At 40.3% G+C, this 20,663-nt stretch overlaps 1 pseudogene; it reads right to left on the bottom strand.

The window, feature by feature from the left end:
* Positions 1 to 1,116: 1,116 nt before the first annotated feature.
* LOC129495468 (dnaJ homolog subfamily A member 1-like) overlaps positions 1,117 to 20,663 on the bottom strand; it is a 34,618-nt pseudogene continuing 15,071 nt past the window's right edge.

Below are 20,663 nucleotides of genomic sequence, written 5' to 3' on the forward strand. Positions count from 1 at the left end.
GAAGAGGTACACAGAAAATAAACCTCCTCAGGCTTATGGAGCTTTTAATTTCCATCCAGAAAATTGAGCTTATCAGTGGATGCCATTGTCATTATAAGGCCCTTAGTTGCATTTGTGAAATTTCTGGACTAAAAAAAATTAGTTGGTGATTCTTATATTTTTGTATCCACCTTATTTCATTTCAATATTGAATTACTTTCAATATTGTATACTTTATTTTTGGTAAGATATATGAATAAATGAATAACAAATTCAGTCTCATTTTTACTTTAAAATCTTGTCTCTTTAGGTTTCTTCTGGCTGCCATAACAAAAATACCATAGACGGGGTAGCTTATAAAAAAATGGGATTTTGGGGAGCCTGGGTGACCCAGTCAGTTAAGCATCTGCCTTCAGCTCAGATCATGATCTCAGGGTCCTGGAGTTGAGCCCTGCATCACTTCCTGCTCAGAGGGAGGTCTGCTTCTCCCTCTGTCTCTCCCCCTCATACTTTTTCACTCATTCTCTCTCTCTCAAATAAAGAAAATAAAAAAAAAACTTAAATGATGGATTTTTTTTTTTTTTTCAGTTTTGAAGGTTAGAATTCCAAGATCAGGTGCCTATAGATTCTGTGTCTGGAGACCACCCTCTTCCTGGTTCATAGACCACCATCTCACATTGTCCTCACAATATGAGGCAGAAAGTACAAGGGAGCCTTCTGGGGTCTAAAGAGACCTTAACAAAGGTTAAGGGCACTAATCGTATTCATGAGGGCTCCACCCTCATGACCTAATCACTTCTTAAAAATCCCATTTCTAAATACCATCAAACTGGGGATGACCATCACATATGGCTTGGACAGGGACACAGACATTCAGGCCATGACACTCTCCAAATGTCTTCAAGACCTGGGCAAGAGAAAAACCCCAGATGTTAAAATATTATAAATTGTTACAATTATAATTGTTACTATATATATTAAAAGAGATTTGGAAATCTCATTATAACTGTTACTATGTGTAATTTCTTGAGCTTTTGTATTTGAGTGTATTCTTCATTTAACTTTTAAAACACTGCCATGGTTGAATATTAGAACAAAAACAGTAACAAGTAGTGAGCTATGATTTTAGTCCTTTACTCATTCACTACAGCATATAAAATGCCAGCAGTGCTGTTCACTGGCCCCATCAAGAGGTCTGACACGGAACAGCACCTCTGGGATGATGTTCATTCTCATATGCTTCCCCATTGTAATGGCGCCATCTTTCTTGATTTGGATCAAAGTCCACCAGTCCTACCTGGTCCATTTCATCAGTTTCTCCTACTTCTTTCCTCTCAGGTAGGAGTTTTTCCAGCAAAGAGAGAAAGGAGAGGAGGGAGAAAGCCATTCTCAGGAAAGTTTACCTTAAATTCCATGATGAGACAACCCTTCTCATATGGTCTACAATCAATTAGCATGCCTTCATTTAGCACACACTTGATATCTCCGTGCTTGACAATCTGACCTTGCTGAGAGGTGATGACAGTGGTTTGGTTGTCAAGAGTAGATACTGGGTTTTGAAAGCTGCACAGTGCTTCGACCAGCTGTGTATGTGTACACATGAATAGGTCTTCTCCTGGCTGAGTAAAAACAGCATGGTCCTTCTGATCTAAAACGATCATAGTATCTCCTGGTTCCAGTCCCGGCTCTTGGTCTCTGTCACCATGGAATGTTATTTTCTGGCCATCTTTCCTGCCTTTGTCAATATGAACTTCTAGAACCTTCTTCTCTTGAATTATCTTCCTTCCATTGCAGCCTTTACATCAGTCTTTAGGACTGAATGGATCCATTCCCCCTGGCCCTGGCGCTCCATGCACACAGGCTGAAGTTGCTGAACCATTCTGGTGAATTCTTATTTATATTCCAGAACCTTGGCAACTGGAACAACATTCTACTGCTCCTTTCTTACCACCTCGGCCTTCACATTTGTCACAAATCACATTCTTTTGCAGAGCTAGGTTTCTTGTTGCACCGTCGTATAAATCTTCTAAGATTACTGAGAGCTGATGCACAACATTTTTACCTCTCCTTTCTCACTGCATCCTTCCTTCTCCTCCAAAAAATCATATCAAAGATGTCCATGAGGGAACCCAAACCACCACCCACTCCCACGTTCTTTAATTGCCTATGCTCCTCTGTCATATAATTCCCTTTTCTTTGCATCAGAGAGCACTTCATTAGCTTGAGAAATCTGTTTAAACTTCTGTCCTTCATTTGGATTCTTTTCAGAGTGGTAACTGCAGGGCCAGTGTCCTGTAAGCCTTTTTCAATTATTTCTGGGTGACATTGGGTTTTGACCCCAAACATCATAGTAAGTGGTTCTTTCACCATTTTCTACAGCTGGTGAGTGGGCTGAGGCCAGTGTGGGGGAGTGGGAATGAATGCGTTGCTGAGCACAGCTTGGGCAGGCCCTGCTCCTCTGCTTTTCACAAAGCGTTCTGGAAAGTTCCTGTTACCATGTGTATTAAAGGAGATTTGGAAAATACAGACATGGAGAGAAAGAAGGAAAAATACTAATACATAATTTTATTCAAATAAAATCTTACTTAAAAAGTTTTGTTTTAAATTTTCTTCCAGTTTTTTCTTGAGTATCATTTGTTAACATGTCTTAGGATCAGCCTTTTTTTTTTTTTTTTTAAGATTTTATTTATTTATTTGAGGGAAGAGAGAGCCGTAGTGGTAAGGAGAGGGGCAGAGGGAGGAGCAGACTCTGTATTGAGCATAGAACCCAACGCGGGGCTCAATTCCAGGACCCTGGGATCATGACCTGAGCCACTTGGGTGCCCCCTAGAGTCAGTTTTGACATTTTATTTTCTTCATTATGTAATCCTAATGTGTAAATTAGGAAAAAATAACACATTTTGCCTTCTATATTCCCTACTGAGGAGGGTAAATTGGATACCTTTGCTTTGCCAAGTAGTTGTTGTTATTTTGAGCAGTTCTTTTGAGTCCACACCTGCTTTAGTTGGTAAGCTAACCTGGAACTTTGAGGGAGACATTCTCAAACTTGTATCTCTTAACTTGAGCTTACACTTTTCTTAATTTTGGTAAAGTAGCTGGTTTAAAGCTATACATAAAGGTTTTGTTTTTAACTTCTGGAATTCCACCCCCCTTCTTACACTTGTCTTTTTCCTGTTTTTGAAACTTTTTAATATGCTGCATTGCAAACACCCACAAGAAGGGGGAGAATAATCTGATGGCCCCTGTGTATGATCACCACCTCTGACCACCAACCTGACTTTCATGGGGGAGTTTGAACCCTGTGGTAAGACTCCATGTGGAATAAGTAATCCTGCAGGAATGTGTTACGTTCAGTAACAAGATTATTCATTCCCCCAGTAAGAAATAGCAATCATAATGATGTATTTTGCTTTAAATCTTGATTAAGACTTGTTTGTATTTTTAGCTTCCTAAATGTGGGTAATTCAGTCAGTTTTGGTGATTTTAGGTGGTGATGCTAAATAGGGATTTTTGTGATTGGGTGTTTTATCAGAAACCTCCACCCCATACACTCCTCTTTTTTATTTTTAACTTTGATTTTCCTGTTCTTTGGTCCTTGGTTTTGGCTCATTTCTTGATTGGCTAGTGGTAGTTTTTCAGTATCTTTGTTGAAAGAATAATCTGCAGATCATAACCCTTAAACTCCTTAAATATAATACATGTTACTCTGTTTATTTTTGTTTATTTTTTGTGGCATTTAGTGTAGAAGAAAAAATATATAAAGAAAAACATTTTGGGGGGGATCCCTGGGTGGCTCAGTGGTTTCGCGCCTGTCTTTGGCCCAGGGCATGATCCTGGAGACCGGGGATCGAGTCCCACATCAGGATCCCTGCATGGAGCCCTGCTTCTCCCTCTGCCTGTGTCTCTGCCTCTCTCTCTCTCATAAATAAAAAAATATAATCTTAAAAAAAAAACAAAACATTTTTTCCCCTCTTTAGGTATCCTCTTTTTTTGTTTGTTTTTCCTGTGCTGTGGATTAAAAAAAAAAAAAATCCTTGCCATTAAAATCACTGTGGTCCATCTGTTTTGTTTGTCTTGGCTTTGCCTGGAATGTGTTGTGAAGTTTTTGGGAAGCCTCTGGGTCATGTGTCCTTCACATCTTCCCTCAATCTATTTATTTATTCTTTTCTCTATCATGAAGATCTTCTCACACCCCTGTCTCCCAAATATAATCACGGTTGCCCCTTCTAGAATACTTGCTATGTGCCCGGGACAATGTTCTCTATATATTAGGGGCTTATTTTATGTTTGTCATTCATACTTCAGATTCAATTTTCTATAGCAGCTGTTTAGCTGTATTACTCTCTGCTGTGTCAATTTTAATGTTCTTCTCCATTTTGAAATTTATCTGCAATTCTCCCTCATTCTACTCATCTTCTTGTCCTGTCGGCTTTTTTCCAATAAAGCCTTTTGCTTATTTTTCCCTTGTGATTTTCTGCTCCTATTTCATAAAGAAAGTAAGTGATTCCTTGAGTCTTTTCTTTTGTGTGTGTGTGTGTGTGTGTGTGTAAAAATACACATAGCACAACCATTTTATTCTTTGTTTTTAAAATTTAAATGTTAATAAAATCAAGTATAATTAACATGCAGCATTTTTTTAAAGATTTTATTTATTTATTCATGAGAGACACAGAAGGAGAGGCAGAAATATAGACAAAGGGAGAAGCAGGCTCCTTGGAGGGAGCTCAGTGCAGGACTCTATCCCAGGACCCTGAGATCATGACCTGAGCCGAAGGCAGGTGCTGAACCACAAAGCCACCCAGGTGCCCCAAAATGCAGTTTTATATTCGTTTCAGGTGTACGATAGATATAGTGATTCAACAATTCTGTACATTTCTCAGTGCTCATCATGGTAAGTGTGCTCTTTATCTGTTTTACCCACCACCCCTCCCAGTCCCCCCTCTGGCAACCACCAGTTTGTTCTCCGTATCTAACAGCCTGTGTTTTTGTTTGTCACTTTTTTTCTTTGTTCATTTGTTTTACATAGCATAACTATTTTAAAATGTTAAAGTAGGTCAGTCACCAAAGGATCATAGTGTATGATTCTACTTATATGAGGTTCCCAAAGTAGTCAAATTCATAAAGACAGAAGAGAGGAGGGAGGGGCTGTGGGAGGAGAGAACAGGGAGTTACTTTTTCTGGTTGCAGGCTTGCAGTTGGGGAAGATGAAAGTGTTCTAGAGATGGATGGTGGTGATGGTTGCACAACCATGTGCATATACTTAATCTTAAGGTTTTTTTTTTTTTAAATGCTAACAATTTAAAGACTTTTTTTGTGCCAGGTTATTTTTAGAGCTGTGTCAGAATCTTTGGGATAATGTTCTCCCTCCACATTTCTGCAGTTGTGTGTGTGTGTGAGCCCAGCTAATGCACACCCACCCCACTGCCTCTCCATGAGTCATTCTCACCTTAGGAGAGATCTGTGATCTCTGCAGACTTGCTGTGCGGAGTCTGGCCTCACTTGCTATCACCACTGAATCCCCTTCTCAAATCCAGAACTGGGTGGCAGGCTGAGTGTATGTTTCCTACCCCAAACCTCAGGATCCATTCAGTCTTCATCTAGTATAGTTCTGATGCTCTTCCAACACCATCTCTATCCTCTAATGTGATTACATATACTGAGTCTATATAACATGTACTGAGTATATAAAAATTTAAAATATACACATGGCTGCACATCTTTCTGTCTTTACCTCTTCTATTTTATCTGCTTTCCTGGACTGTGCTTCCCAAGATCAGATGTATGACTGTCAGTTCTTTCTCCCTACTCTACTTGCCATCCAGACATTACAGCCTCCAATTATGATTGGTTTGTAGAAAGGAAAATATTGATGGAGAGGGAAGACCAATACATTGGCTTACTTTTGTCTTATTTTAAAATTATTTATTTATTCAAGAGAGAGAGAGCATCTGAGTGGGGAGATGGGACAGAGAGAGAATGGGAGCCATAGGTTCCCAGCTGAGCAGGGAGTGCCATGTGGGACTTGATCCCAGGACCCTGAGATCATAACCTGAGCCAAATGCTGATGCCCAATCGACTGAGCCACCCAGGTGCTTTACATTGGCTTTCTTAAAAAAAAAAAAATCCCAGGGGCCCCTGGATAGCTCCGTTGGCTAAGCATCCAACTCTTGATTTCAGCTCGGGTCAAGATCTCAAGGTCATGAAATTGAGTCCTGCATCAGGCTCTATGCTCAGTGCAGAGTCTATTTAAGATTCTCTCTTTCCCTCTGCCTCTCCCCTTGCTCATGCTCTCTCTCTCTCTCACAAAATAAATAAAATCTTTCTTTTAAATAAATAACATCTTAAAAAAAATCCCAATATTAAAGTAGTGGTAATACATAAAATGTCTGAAGGAGCCAGGGAGGTAAGAAAACGAACAAAGGGGTCTTGAGTGGGTCTGGGGAATTGGGGAATCATGCACCTCCAGAGGAACACTTGCTCCTAGACTCCAGTAAGAGTTGCTAGATCTGATTTTTCATCAAAAGAAATCTAGATTTTGTGAAATCACAAACTAAATAAGACTAAAAACTATAAACAGAAAATGTTCTGTGTACCCAACAGAATCTGATCTATAGGTAAGAAGACAGCAGCTGAGTGTATGATTTGTAGGCATAGTGTGTCCAAACCAGGGGCATTCCTCAGGGAAGGGAAGTATTATCACTTACCTTGAGTTTTTCTTAGCATCAGTCTGATTATCGATGCTGTAACTTGTGAGGTAGAGCTGAATTCTGTTTCCCAGTATTTACTGTACTTTTAATAGTAAAGACAACAGAAATGTCAAATATTTCTTCTTAAACCTGAAAACATTTTTTTTTCATTTATTTCACACCAAGTACATAGTATAAAATAACTGATCAGAGAAACTTTAGATTTCATTGACACGAGACATTCTGAATTCTTTCAGTATGCTTATCTTTTCCAATAATGGGTTTCACGTCAAAATGTCTCACATTCTGGCCCTGGTTTTAAACACACCTTTGAATTTTCACCTTACTCGTGTGACTTTCTGCTTTATCAACATAGATTGAACTTAAAGCCATCCAGATACCTTAGCTCACTTAAATAAACACAATAGCCAAGTGTAGAACATGAGGCCATGTCTTGCCCCTGTGTTATTTTTAATGTGTTTCTGCTGTAGTTGGAAGCGGTGTCCCTAAGATCTCATTCCTTGTGCAGTAGGGAGCACCATGATTCTTGGTACGGGAATGTGCAACAAGACAGTTTCGTTCTGTGCCAGGGCGGTGCGTTAGTCTGCTCAGGCTGCCATTACAGAGCACCACAGGCTGGGAGGCTGAAACAACAGACGTTTACTTTCTCACAGCTCTGGGGGCTGGAAATCCCAGATCAAGGTCCGGCAGGGTTGGTTTCTGGTGAGAACTCTCATCCTGGTTTGCAGATGGCTGCCTTCTCACCGTGCTTCATGTGGTCTGTGTCCTGCATGTGCACATTGGGAGAGGTGTCTCTGGTGCCTTTGCCTCTTCTGAAAAGGACACCAGTCCTATCATGTCAGAGACCCCCCACCCCAATGACTTAATTTCCACCTTAAAAGCCCTCTCTCCAAAGATAGTCCCATTGAGGGTTAGTACTTCAACATATAAATTTGGTAGGGACACAGTTTTGTCCATAACACCTACCTTACACATGGTTCCTCTTCAGGGAAACTTATTCTTTTCTGCAGTGCAGCATAGAGTAGAAAACCCAAATAATCTAATAATATAAATTGTAGGTTGAGATTACAGTAGTGATTACATAAACAGCAGAGGTACTGAAACGGAGCATTCTTACGTCTTCTTCCCCATAGCAATGGAAGAAGCTTTTGAGCTCAATATGAAAATAAAACATTTTAAATGACTAAAAGTTTATAAAAATTTTATGTTAAATATACATTTATATATATTATGTCATGTGGGGTACTATATATGATAGATCTATAATTACATATGTGCGTATAAATATATAAAATGAGATAACATGTTTCCAGCTATCTAATTCATATTCTGGAATTTAATTTTCCAGATTGCTTAGCCCAAGAGGTAGTATGGTATATTTGTTTTTGAGGTAATTACAGAATGGAAAATGGCTTTTTAATTAGGAGAGAAAAACACATAGAATACAGAAAATAAATTAGTAAGATGACTGATTGTGTCCATTATCTTATTCTATAGGGAAGAACCCCCTTTACCAGACTGTAACAGTCTGTGTCACAAAGCCCCGGTGCACAGTCTCTGTAACCGTAGTCCTGTCTTTACGTGGCCACAACCCAAACTTCCTGAACAGCAGGCCTTGCTGAGGTGGCAACTTTTCTCTAGGTAACTGGTGAACCAGCTAGCTTCTGCACGTTTGTTCATCATTTAGCCTTTCTGCGTGTGGGGTTTGTGGCTACACACTGAGTTCTCAGATGTGTGATCTCTACCAACCTTAAGGAAAAGGTGTTTGATTTTAATCTCTTGGTAGAGTCATTTACCTTGAAAATCATTTTTTTTTTTTGAGAGACAGCTATATGTGTGGGGAGGGACAGAAGTTGAGAAGAGAATCTCAAGCAGGCTCCAAGCCCAGCACAGAGCCTCACATGGAGCTCCCTCTCACAGCCCTGAGATCATGACCTGAGCTGGAATCAAGAGTTGGATACTTAATCGACTGAGCCACCCAGGCGCCCTTACCTTGAATTTTTAATTAGAGCAGGAGACAGGTGTGAATGCGGAGGGCCTGTTAGGTTTGGCTAGTGGCGATTCTTCTTTACCACACTCTGCTATCTCGAGCACTGTGATCAGAAAGTCCCACTCAACCATGCTGACCATCAGTGGAGCTGGCCATCAAATGGGGAGGGAGGCTGGGCCAGAACGCTGCAGAGGGGAGCTATCACCCAGTCTGAACCCTTTCTCTACCCTGCCCCTGGGTCAGAGGAGGTGGGTGTCAGGGTGTCAGGCTACTCATCTCAGAAAACAAGAATTATGGCTCAACAATCTATATTAAAATTCAGCTCTGTCATGATGCTTTACTAGTGATCTTCCCCAACCAGCATACGATCAGATTATAAGGAAGCCCAGGACGTCAGGAAAGCCAGGGGTCTTGTCAGTGGTATTGTCTACATTTTAGTGCACTTGTGAAAGCGGCCTGTGTAACTGAGTACTAACTGCCTTTATTCTCCTTGTCATAATCACTTCTTCAGTGGATGTTGTCATTAATTTCTTTGCAAAGGCGGCCCTTGGTAGACTTAATTTGGTCAAGCTCCTTATTCAAGTAAAACCTCTTCCCAACTCAGGTATTTATGGACAAAGAATTTCAACTTTGTGGACATAAAATAACAGAGAGCTGAAGGCAGATGAGGGTGAGAGCTTGGTGAGGAGGTGCTGCAAGATGGCCTGTGGGTCATCCCGCAGGAAGTGGTTCCGTCAAGCCCGTGTGCGAGTGCTGGACTCCGGCTGAGCAGGTTTCTACACAGACCCTGCCTCTACTTGTTAATTATGACCCATTTTCTCAACAAGAGGGGATTTTCTTCAGGAAGTTCTGCTGACAAAGCTTTCATCATTTTCCAGGGAGGCTGGGTGCTGTTTGTTTACGTGATTGCTATCAAAGCTGCCACAGGGTGACCTGAAGCAAACACGCAGCTCCCCAAGGAAAGAAAAGAGCCCCAAAGTCTTCTGTGTTCAAGTCGAAAAAGACTCTTGAGGGGAACTGTGTTCAGTGTGTGAGAATTGGAGGACTGTTTCACTCCGTGTGCTGAGTTTGCAGTCGACACATGAGCGAGTGATTGGGTTTGCATATCTTCTGAAACGATAAAAAGTGGCTGTCATTGAGTCTCCCCCCTTTTCAGAGACCATTTGAAATATTTAATATTTAACAGGTGAGAATTGCACTCAGGTTACTGATAACTCTTCATTTCTCAGCTGGTGCCTGAATAACTGGAGGCAAAACCTGGAGAGAAATGTAGGCCAAGAGCGGAGGGCTTGAGTAGTAACGGAGGAGAGACAGTATGTTCCCACGGGGTGACTCATTCCTGGGAGATGAACGCTATGGAAATAGTAAGAGGCCCAAACTATTTTTTCCTCCTGGGCTGGAGGGGCTGGCAGCTATTTTGTCTAGTGTGTGTGTGTGTGTGTGTGTTTTCTTTCTTCCATGTATATGCTCTGTACAGACCTTCTTCTTCTTCTTCTTCTTCTTCTTCTTCTTCTTCTTCTTCTTCTTCTTCTTTCTTCTTCTTCTTCTTCTTCTTTTAACAAAAGTTATGTTCGTGGCTAAATGGCATTATGCATAATGGAGGTCAGAGGGTGGCTGAGCAAGCTATTTCTTCACCGCTGATCTGTCCCTGATCTACGCAGGGACTAGTAATAGGAGTCCCGGGAGAACACATATATGGATGCTTATTATGCAGAAGGGAAGGTGACATGGCTCTGCTAAAGGTGGTCAACATGCGAGCAATACGCAGTTTCTTTAGGCAGCCTGTCCTCTTCTGAGAACTACAGGCTTCAACTGGTTTTCTCTTATGGCCTTGAGAGGATCACCTGTCCTGCATTATTCCTTTAGGATGAGCATTTATGCACACCCATCAAGAAATGGGGCTTTGGAGCTGTGCCGATCTGGTTTTCCTTTGGGTTAGTCCTAACCCTGGCAAAATTTCATTGCCATGTCAAGTGGTCAAGTGAAGTGTTTACTGTGGCACTCGGCCTGAAAACTTTAAATCTCTCCACTTGGAAAAGTAATTCCCAGGAAGATAGTTTGTTCATGGTCAAGGCTTATGTGCATGCCCAGCTGATAGTACCATGCATTTGGGTTTTGGTGTGGAAGAAGAATGAGGAGCTTCAATGCATGTGTGTATATGGCTGCTTTTAAGAAATCACCAACAGCTGTGGCTGAACAAAATAGACTTCTGGGGCTCTAGGGTGTGAGACTAGAAATCATTTTAGAAATAGAGGATTTCCAGATAGCCAAATAAATGGAATCAGAATTCTTGGCTACTCAGTTGGCATAAGTTATTGTTTCCCTGGGAAAGTTTATGAGTAGCTATTTACATGGCTGTACATATGCATATAGTAGGCTCATATATCTTTTCCACAAAGCTTTTTTTTTTTTTTAACTTCGTAACATGTCCAAACTCTTACTTTCTTCACTCTGTGATTATATATTTGGAAAACTACTTTGATACTTGGAAGTATACTTAGGCATGTCTCTAGGTGATGCAGAAGTTGGCAGGTTAGCAGCCATTTTTTTCTGGGTTTTGGTAAAACCAACATTTCTTGTGACTTTGTTGGGTGCTCTAGCCATCTGTTGAGTGCTCTAGCATGTGAAGCTGATCACTGGTGTGAAGTAGATCCATTTCCATCAGGAACCCACCGACTTTAGAGACTTAAGGTACCTGAATTCACCCCAGATCAACTTAGAGAGCTGTCACTGTGGGTTATGACAGCATTGGCTGAGGTCTTGTGGAAGGGAAGGGGATGAAATCTCTTGATGTATAACTTCTTTGAGAAAAGTGAGTCTAGGCTGGTGGCCCACACTCAAGACGTGGAGTCCTTGAGTTCGAGGAGTGAAATGGTGCCCACACAGCCAAGTGCTGGAAAGTGTTCTCGATTTTGCCATCTTGGCCCAATGAATGTGTGCAAGGCTGAGCATGAGAGGGTGGGAATAAACTTCTAACATGGCGCTCCACTGCCACTTGTCCTGGGAACTGGACCAGAGAGGCCATCGGCATCAGTTAAAAAGCATGATCCATCGGATGGTGCAGGATCACTGAGGGCAGCCTCACTGGGTGGTGAAGAGTAAAGGGGGGAGACTCAATGACAGCCACTTTTTATCGTTTCAGAAGATATGCAAACCCAATCACTCGCTCATGTGTCGACTGCAAACTCAGCACACGGAGTGAAACAGTCCTCCAATTCTCACACACTGAACACAGTTCCCCTCAAGAGTCTTTTTCGACTTGAACACAGAAGACTTTGGGGCTCTTTTCTTTCCTTGGGGAGCTGCGTGTTTGCTTCAGGTCACCCTGTGGCAGCTTTGATAGCAATCACGTAAACAAACAGCACCCAGCCTCCCTGGAAAATGATGAAAGCTTTGTCAGCAGAACTTCCTGAAGAAAATCCCCTCTTGTTGAGAAAATGGGTCATAATTAACAAGTAGAGGCAGGGTCTGTGTAGAAACCTGCTCAGCCGGAGTCCAGCACTCGCACACGGGCTTGACGGAACCACTTCCTGCGGGATGACCCACAGGCCATCTTGCAGCACCTCCTCACCAAGCTCTCACCCTCATCTGCCTTCAGCTCTCTGTTATTTTATGTCCACAAAGTTGAAATTCTTTGTCCATAAATACCTGAGTTGGGAAGAGGTTTTACTTGAATAAGGAGCTTGACCAAATTAAGTCTACCAAGGGCCGCCTTTGCAAAGAAATTAATGACAACATCCACTGAAGAAGTGATTATGACAAGGAGAATAAAGGCAGTTAGTACTCAGTTACACAGGCCGCTTTCACAAGTGCACTAAAATGTAGACAATACCACTGACAAGACCCCTGGCTTTCCTGACGTCCTGGGCTTCCTTATAATCTGATCGTATGCTGGTTGGGGAAGATCACTAGTAAAGCATCATGACAGAGCTGAATTTTAATACAGATTGTTGAGCCATAATTCTTGTTTTCTGAGATGAGTAGCCTGACACCCTGACACCCACCTCCTCTGACCCAGGGGCAGGGTAGAGAAAGGGTTCAGACTGGGTGATAGCTCCCCTCTGCAGCACCCTCCTCCTCCTCATTGGAGGCTTCTCTCTGGTGTTTGGACGCAAGAATGCGACTTCAGCAGGCTGGACCTCAGGCAGTTGTATGTGTGTGTTAGGACCTCAGTAGGATGAGGAGGCTCTCTGTGAGGTGGTGGAGGCCAAGGGACTTAGTTGTTTGGACAAAAAAGAGAGAGAACCATATCTGTTAATCTTCCTTAGTGAAATATGACCTTCTAGTCTCAGAGGATGTTCAACAAAGAATGTTTTAAGTCAGGAGATATGATGTGAAGGCAAATATGATCAAACTCTTCAGCAATTTTTTTAAAATGAGTATTTCCTATCGTTCTTGATCCTCCTCCATTTAGGCAGCCATGAATTCATTCTCTATTTACTGCCTGCTGTATGGTGGTGCCACAGAAATGGAAAGGGAAAGAAATTCTCAGCTTTGGAGTTTCAAAATAGACTTTTGTCATCCATGGTAGACGTAATAGCCTTGAGAGAAAATACTTTTGAGACCTGAGAGGGAGGGAGATTTTTGAGAACTAGATACAGTTGCAATCTACTTGGTGTTATACATTAAGAGAAAAATCAGATTGTACTGGTGTTATACATTAAGAGAAAAATCAGATTGTACTTTAAAAAATTTTAATTCTGGGGGCTTGGGTGGCTTATTCGTTTGGGCTTCTGACTCCTGGTTTTGGCTTAGGTCATGATATAATGAGTCATGGACTCTAGTACTGTGTAGGGTTCTGTGCTCAGTGGGGAGTCTGCTTGAAGGTTCTATTCCTCTACCTCTCCCTGACTCGTGTACCCACTCTCTCTTTCAAATCAATAAATCAATAAATCTTAATTTTTTTTAATTCTGGGGAATGAGTATCAGAAAGCTCAAATTTAAAAAATATATGTGGTATTTTGTCTGTGAGTTTTTGGCCTTTATACCCATTTCACCAGGATGGTGGATATTGATATTTAGTTTGAAATGAGGGAGATGGTAAAAGGCATTACGAGGTATTACAAAAAAACGAATTTTCAGATCTCCTCCATGTTTAGGGTGAGCAAGTACTTTTCATGGATACAGAAAACAGATTGGTGGTTGCCAGAGGTAGATGGGGGTCAGGTAGAGGGAGCAAAATGGGAGAAGAGACTTAAAAGTACAGACTTCTAACTAGAAATTAAATGACTCCTGGGGACCTAATGTACAGAATGGCATATTTGAAAGCTGCTAGGCTTAAAGCTTTCATCACAAGAAAAATTTCATAACTATATACGGTGATGGATTTTAACTAGACTTACCGTGGTAATCATTTTGCATTTTCTAATATATGCAAATACTGAATCATGCTGTTGTACACCTGAAGCTGATATAATGTTATATGTCCATTATATCTAAATAAAAAAAGAAAGTTTACTGATTTTGCATGTGTGACAAGCATTACTGTGTGCCTCAGATTTCTGCACAAGAGGGGTTTAAAATCTCTCTGACCTGGGAGAGGGTCAGATGGTTAGAGGCCTTTAAATACGCTAGACCTCCAGTGATCTAACCTGTTCAGAGAATTTCTGGCTCCACCTTAAAATTATGTTAGATATTACCAGAAATGTAAGTATGGCTCAAGATTTTTTTTTCCTGTGTCATTTCAGCCTTATGCTTTAGCAGAAGAATAGAAATTGAGACATTTTTTAGGTTTAGGTAAAGAGGGATGCACAAAGATTCCTGAGTCTCCCCCTGGACAAGTGCAGGAGGATAAAAATGGCAGCTGTAGATACTGAGCTGGTTGTAATTTCTACTTAGAAATATGCAGAGGGCTTAGATGAAGTAAAGGAAGTGGCAAAATGTGGATATGAGCAGTCCGATGACATGGGATAAAATTGTGTGTATCAAGAGGGTGTGGGATCAAATACCTGACAGTTCTCTCTGATGATGTCATCCTAGCCAATCTCCTTAAGTCAGTTCATTACCATGAGGATTCCGGGGAGCATCCAAGCTCAATTGTGAAGTGAAATGCTTGTGTTATACTGTATAGCCTGACAGTGTCACACCTGTTACAGTAGTTTTTTTTTGAAATTTGTGGGTGCTGCTTAACCTTATACATTTATATCAGCAAATTCTAACTTGAAGATGTGCATGTCCACGTGGAGTTAAGAGGTCAGTTTCGGGGCAACGTCCATGGACCAGTGAAGAAGGAAGAAGGTATCTGAAGAGGCGGCTGAGCAGAACTGGCCTGGATCATCAGATTGCACGGCCAGATGAATTTTGGTTTAGTGAGTTGGCTTATAAAATGTGATGACTGTCGTGTTCAGCATGAGACTTGGTAGCAGTTATTCTCACAGTCAAGGATGTCACAAAACCACTGTTCTGTGTTCTTGGTGAAGACTTGCTGTTGTGCTTTCATACTCTGATGCGTCGTAAATGAATCGTCTCTTTGACATCGCATACCTTAGATGTTGGGCTTGGTATTTCTTTGAAGGACGTCTCATTTCATTTAAGGTCACAAAAGTGTAAGGCCAAAGAACAAAGACAATTTCTTGAAAGATTCACTGGTTATCAAGTTAAGAGCTGTCTTTGTGTTTAGATGATGCTGGCAATTTGTAGGTGGGACCACAGCCAGTTTCGATGTTACATTCATATTTCTGTTGTTTGACATTCACAGCATAATTGTCAAAAGAACAACGCATAGGGAAGCTCTGAGGTGTTGGCGGAGGCACTGTCCCTGAGCTGTTTGCAAAAGCAAAAATACAAGTATAGGAGACAGAAGAAATCCGTCTCCTCCACTGCACGATGGGAGTCTCTCTCTCAAGCCTGACTTCTATGTGGCTATTTCATTATATCTTGTGAAAACCTTGATATCAAGGGCTAACTAAAAGCTTATTTGTTTTGATCCCCCATTGTGAATCTATCTTATGTTTGAGAATTATTATTTCCTCTACTGGGCTTCTGAACGTTTGTATCTTGCAGGAGTTAAGCAACCACATTAAGCACTTCCATTTAACATGGAGCTTTTAGTACAATTCCTGATGGAGAGTTTACATTTCCCTCTTTCTTAAGATCTAGGGAATTGTTGTGAGTAACGTGTCTGCAAGAACAAAGCAATCTGGTTTAAACGGCTCAAAATCATCCTATGAAAAGCTCCATTCTATCTAATTCATACATACCTTAGCATTTCTCTCTGCTTTCATGCGAAACATGTGAAACATGATGCCCTATAGGTAATCGCAATGTTTGTTGTTCCCCAGATCCATTTGTGAGAAGTTAAAAATCCATTTGCATTCATCCATGGGTTGGAAGAGCAGATTTCTAGGCCCAGTTCCTCTGTTTTTAGTTGTGTGACCTGAGACAAGCCACATAGCTGCTCTGAATCCACATTCCCTCCTCTGAAATGGGCAAACTACCATGAACTCAGACACTTTCCTGAGTTACAAAGATCAAACAAGATATTTGATGAGACCACGTTTGGAAACAAGCCGTCTACAAAACTAATGAAAAATTGATGTGAAAATCTAGAAATTAGTGTGTTTTATTTAATGAGCCCACTGTGGGTCATCAGTTGCCTGTAGTGGACTCCTACCCACCTCCGCAGACGCCTGCCCAAATTACCCCACCTCCTGACTTTCAGAGGTTGGTGATCTGGTGTTATCCGGAGTTACATGGTAGTTCAGGAGACACATGGGGTGGAGTAAAAGTGTCCAAGCAACCAACCCAAGGGATCATCAGTAGTTACAACAATGGGAGGTCCATGGTTTTTACAACTGTATCATTTCCTTCCAGTAGTGAATGTTTTGTTACAACCAAGGTCCAAGGGGGCTTGAAGGTGAGCCTGGTCAATGTGTGGGGCTCTCCATCTACCTTGTCACTAGAAATCTCCCAAATGTGTACATTGGAGCACAACTTTGTCTGGAACGTGAATATTAAAACTTGTAGCTTTCTGTTTAAATTGAACGTGGATTTTGTTTTATTTTGCCTGCTTCTCTCAATAAAAGCTTTCAGGTCTCTTTCTTTCTTTCTTTCTTTTTTTTTTTTTTATTCTCTCTCTCTCTCTCTTTTTCCCAGTAAACAAGTCCTTACTTGACAAAAGGAAATAGCTGGAGATATACCTTCACAAAACCCCCGATGATGTTCCCCTGACGTGTGCTGTCCCAGTTTTATAAATTAGAAATCTGGTCATCAGCGTAGTCTCTGAGCAGCGCCAGCTGTCTTCCCTTTCTAGCACTGCAGAGATGCTTTGAAGCTGCCTCTCTATTGTGTAGGCAACATTAGCACAGAAAGATTTGAAGACTCTAATAGCTGGGAAAGGTTACACAGCCTCACATAATTGACTGTGGCAATATAAAATACGGCCTGCTCTGTTTTGTAACAAAGTAGGTACTGCTTTCTTTCCGATTTGAAGGGAAACAAAGTAAGCAGAATTGCCTTTGCTATTAAGTTTCCAGGTTAAAAGCTGCAAATCTGTGTTGTAAAGTGTGTCTTTCCTGGCTGTGTGCAGTAAATTACCATCCCGTCCTGCTGTAGGGACAATAGCTTCCAGCTTAATGAATCAGGTGCTTTGTGTTTTCTCCACGTATTTAGTGTGGGGCAAATGGGCCCATAAAAAGAGGAATAGCACTAAGGGACGTTCGTCATTTTAGGTTTTGGCCTTCAAATCATTGTCAGGTAAAATAAGTGGATTTAAAAAAAAAAAAAGCATGAAATAAAGTCCAAAAAAATTGGATCGTTTTCTTGTTATAAATAAAAATGGAAAATGAATCATAAATAGTGAGAGGTTGCTTTGCACTGTTACCCAGATGCTGAACCCAGAGAGTTCTGGTCTGAGGAAGTAGATTTTTTTTTTTTTTTTTTTTTTTTTTTAGTGAAAAAAAGTTCTTTGTTTCCATTACTATCGCAGTATTTGAAATCAAAGGGCAGGTTAGACTTAATCTTACTTTTACTTTATGTGGTTTCGGGGTTTATTTACTTGAGTCTGATTGGCATTTAGGAAAACATCTGTGAGAGGCCCAGATTTGCCCTTTCCATATTCATTACTACCCCTTTAAAAATGAATGTGGCAAGACACTCTTAAACAACAAAGCCATTATGGGAACTCCTCAGAGGAGCTCTTAAACTTGCAAAGACTATTCAAACAATTTTCTTTGTAGGGCAAACCCACTGTGGAGCACTTTGGAAACAGGTACTAGGGCAAAATAAAAACTCCCCTATGTTTATACGTTAAACCAAGAATCACAAAATCAAATTCATTCCGAGGAAGGAGATAAATGCCATACTGAAGGCGACCACCAGAGTTTACAAAGGAAAGAACAATGAAGAGGCTACTTCCCTGATATTTTAGAGGTAATAGAAATAAACCTCTAAAGAGAAGCATAAAATATTGAGGAGTCCACTGTACACCCTAGAATCACACAGGATGGCTGGCAGTGGTTAAGTGTTCTGTGGCTGCATAGAGAGATGCTGAGCTTTAATGTACAAGATATTGATTACATGATGAATCCCAGCAGTTTCTTTCCTGCAGTTGCCTGCAACACGGGGAGAGATGAAGATAACACATAAATTTCTGCAGGCTACATTGCACGCAAAATGGAGCGGGTGATGAGCTAAATGAATGATGTTTCCTTCTCCCATTCATAAATGCTAGAGTTGCATAATGAATTACTCTGTTTGAAACCCGCAAGTATTAGGTTATTAAAATTGCCACTGGAATACTTGGATCTTCCGTTCTGCTTTCAGGCTGGCCCTTCACTTGGTTTTCATTTAAAATCACAATGTGCCATCGTCCTCACAACCGTGGAAAATAGAGGCCCCTTGAGTAAATCAGGGAAACACTGGGAAAAGTTGCACATTTTGAAATGATTCGATGGTATTTATGGTTTTGAAGTTCCAATGTAGATGGGTGCTATATAGATCATATTAAATTTTATTTACTCCCCTGATTTGTTGGTAACAGTTTTATTTATTAAATAATAAATATTTTATTTATTATTATTTTTTATTGCTTAACAGCAAGCTTTAATTTGGAGCATGGTTACCTTTAAATAAGAAACAAATGGTTAAGAAGGAAAACAGAAACACAGAATCAGAAGCAGAATGACTGGGTTAAGATGAGAAATTCGAGAAAGAGGAAAGGAGAGACAGCAGCCTAAAAAACGATGGGAACTGCTTTTCTACCCACATTCTTGCAGCCCACTGTGTCCTACATGCTTGGGTTTCCATCAGATTCCCCCCCCCCCCCCCCCCCGCTCACCAAGCCCTGTCTTGATGCTTTCACATCCTCACAAGAGAATCCAAAGAAAGGAGCAGCCACTCTAGTCCTATTTCTGATTTTTCTTCCTGTTCATGGGAAAAGAAGTGGAGTCAAATGCCAAAGGGAGCTTCAAACTCGAATAATGAAAGAAAATATGTCCCTAGCAGGAAGTTCTTCATAGGACCATTGTCTCTTTGAAAAGCTTCACCCTAATGGATGATGAAGTGGAAAGGTGAAGTGGAGCTTAGGAGGAGGAGAGTTTATGGTTACTGGGATTTGGATGGAATTAAATTGAAGGGCATTCATTTCCTTGCATTTCTTTGGATAAGAATATCTTTATAGATCATAGAATCTGTATTTATATATAATTATGTTTTAGCCAGACCATTTGTGAATTGTAATAAATGAGGCTTGTACAGTATACCATATACTTGCAAATATATCATACAGCAGATGATGGGAAGGTATGTTAGCGTAATATTTTACATTTCAATATGAATGTGTTTCTGCAACTAACATACTAGGAATCGTGTAGGCTGTCGTATGAAGGACAATTTATTTAATAAAATGCCAACCTAAAATGAAAAGGACTGGAGTCATCACATCTATATCAGGTGTTTCAAATCAAAATGTAATATTTATCACAAGGAAAAGTGCTGAAAAGGCATAATACTTATTAAAAATGTATTAATAAAACTTCTAAACATCTATAAAATTAGAGGTAATATATGATGCACACCGGAGTGCCATCACTCACCTTCAGTGACTATCAATATATGGCCCATCTTGTTTCATCTAAATCCCCAAACTCTTTCCTCCATCAAGGGATTATTTTGAGGCAACTCTTAGACATCATAGCACTTCATAAATACTTCAGTACATATCTCTGAAAGGAAAGTTCTTTTAAGTTTTAATAAAACTACTATAATATTATCAAACTTTAAAATATAGCAATTATTCCTTAATGTCATAAAATAGTTTGTCAGTGTTTGCATTTTTCTCTATGGCTCCATATGTTGTTTTAGATTTTTTTTTTTTGTTCAAATCAGGACCAAATTCACATCTAGAGAGACTTTTTTTTTAAATACAATAACTTCTAAAAAAAAAAGAATAGGCCTTTTAGAATCTAGAAATTCACTTCTACAGATACATCTGATGGTTCTCCGTTATCTTTATAGATTTGGGTATCTTTCTTGAAAATGTAATCCTTCTCTTAGGTGTTTTCTTCTGAAGAATCATTCAGACCAAGGAACCTTTTGAGGCATTGGCTTTCTTTTATGAATCTTACAAAGGAAAGGAAACTCTCTAAAGTAAACGGTGACCCAGGAGTCCGATGACATTTAATTTGGGCACTTAACGTTTATATAGTGGCCACAACTACCATGAATTCTAAAGTGTGTTCTTTCATCTGTTTTATCTTGTCAAAAATTTTGTGACTTTGACCTTTTCTTTTCCCACAATCTATACATATATAGTAGAATTTTAAAAGTATTTTTGGCAATCAAGATTTTCTTCTGATCCTTGTGTGAAAAAAGAAACATTTATGATCTTGAAAAAAGCATATGTTAACTTCCTTTGAATTCTTTAGATCAGCTAAAAGATGAATTTGCCATTTTAAGAATATAATATTGAAAAGATCTGTCTTCAAAGTGAACCCATGCAGGAGTACTTTTTTATCTTAGGGAATTTATATTTTTTTAAAGGAAACAGC

The sequence above is a fragment of the Nyctereutes procyonoides genome, unplaced genomic scaffold (assembly GCF_905146905.1).
Source record: "Nyctereutes procyonoides isolate TBG_1078 unplaced genomic scaffold, NYPRO_anot_genome, whole genome shotgun sequence".
NCBI classification, from domain to species: domain Eukaryota; kingdom Metazoa; phylum Chordata; class Mammalia; order Carnivora; family Canidae; genus Nyctereutes; species Nyctereutes procyonoides.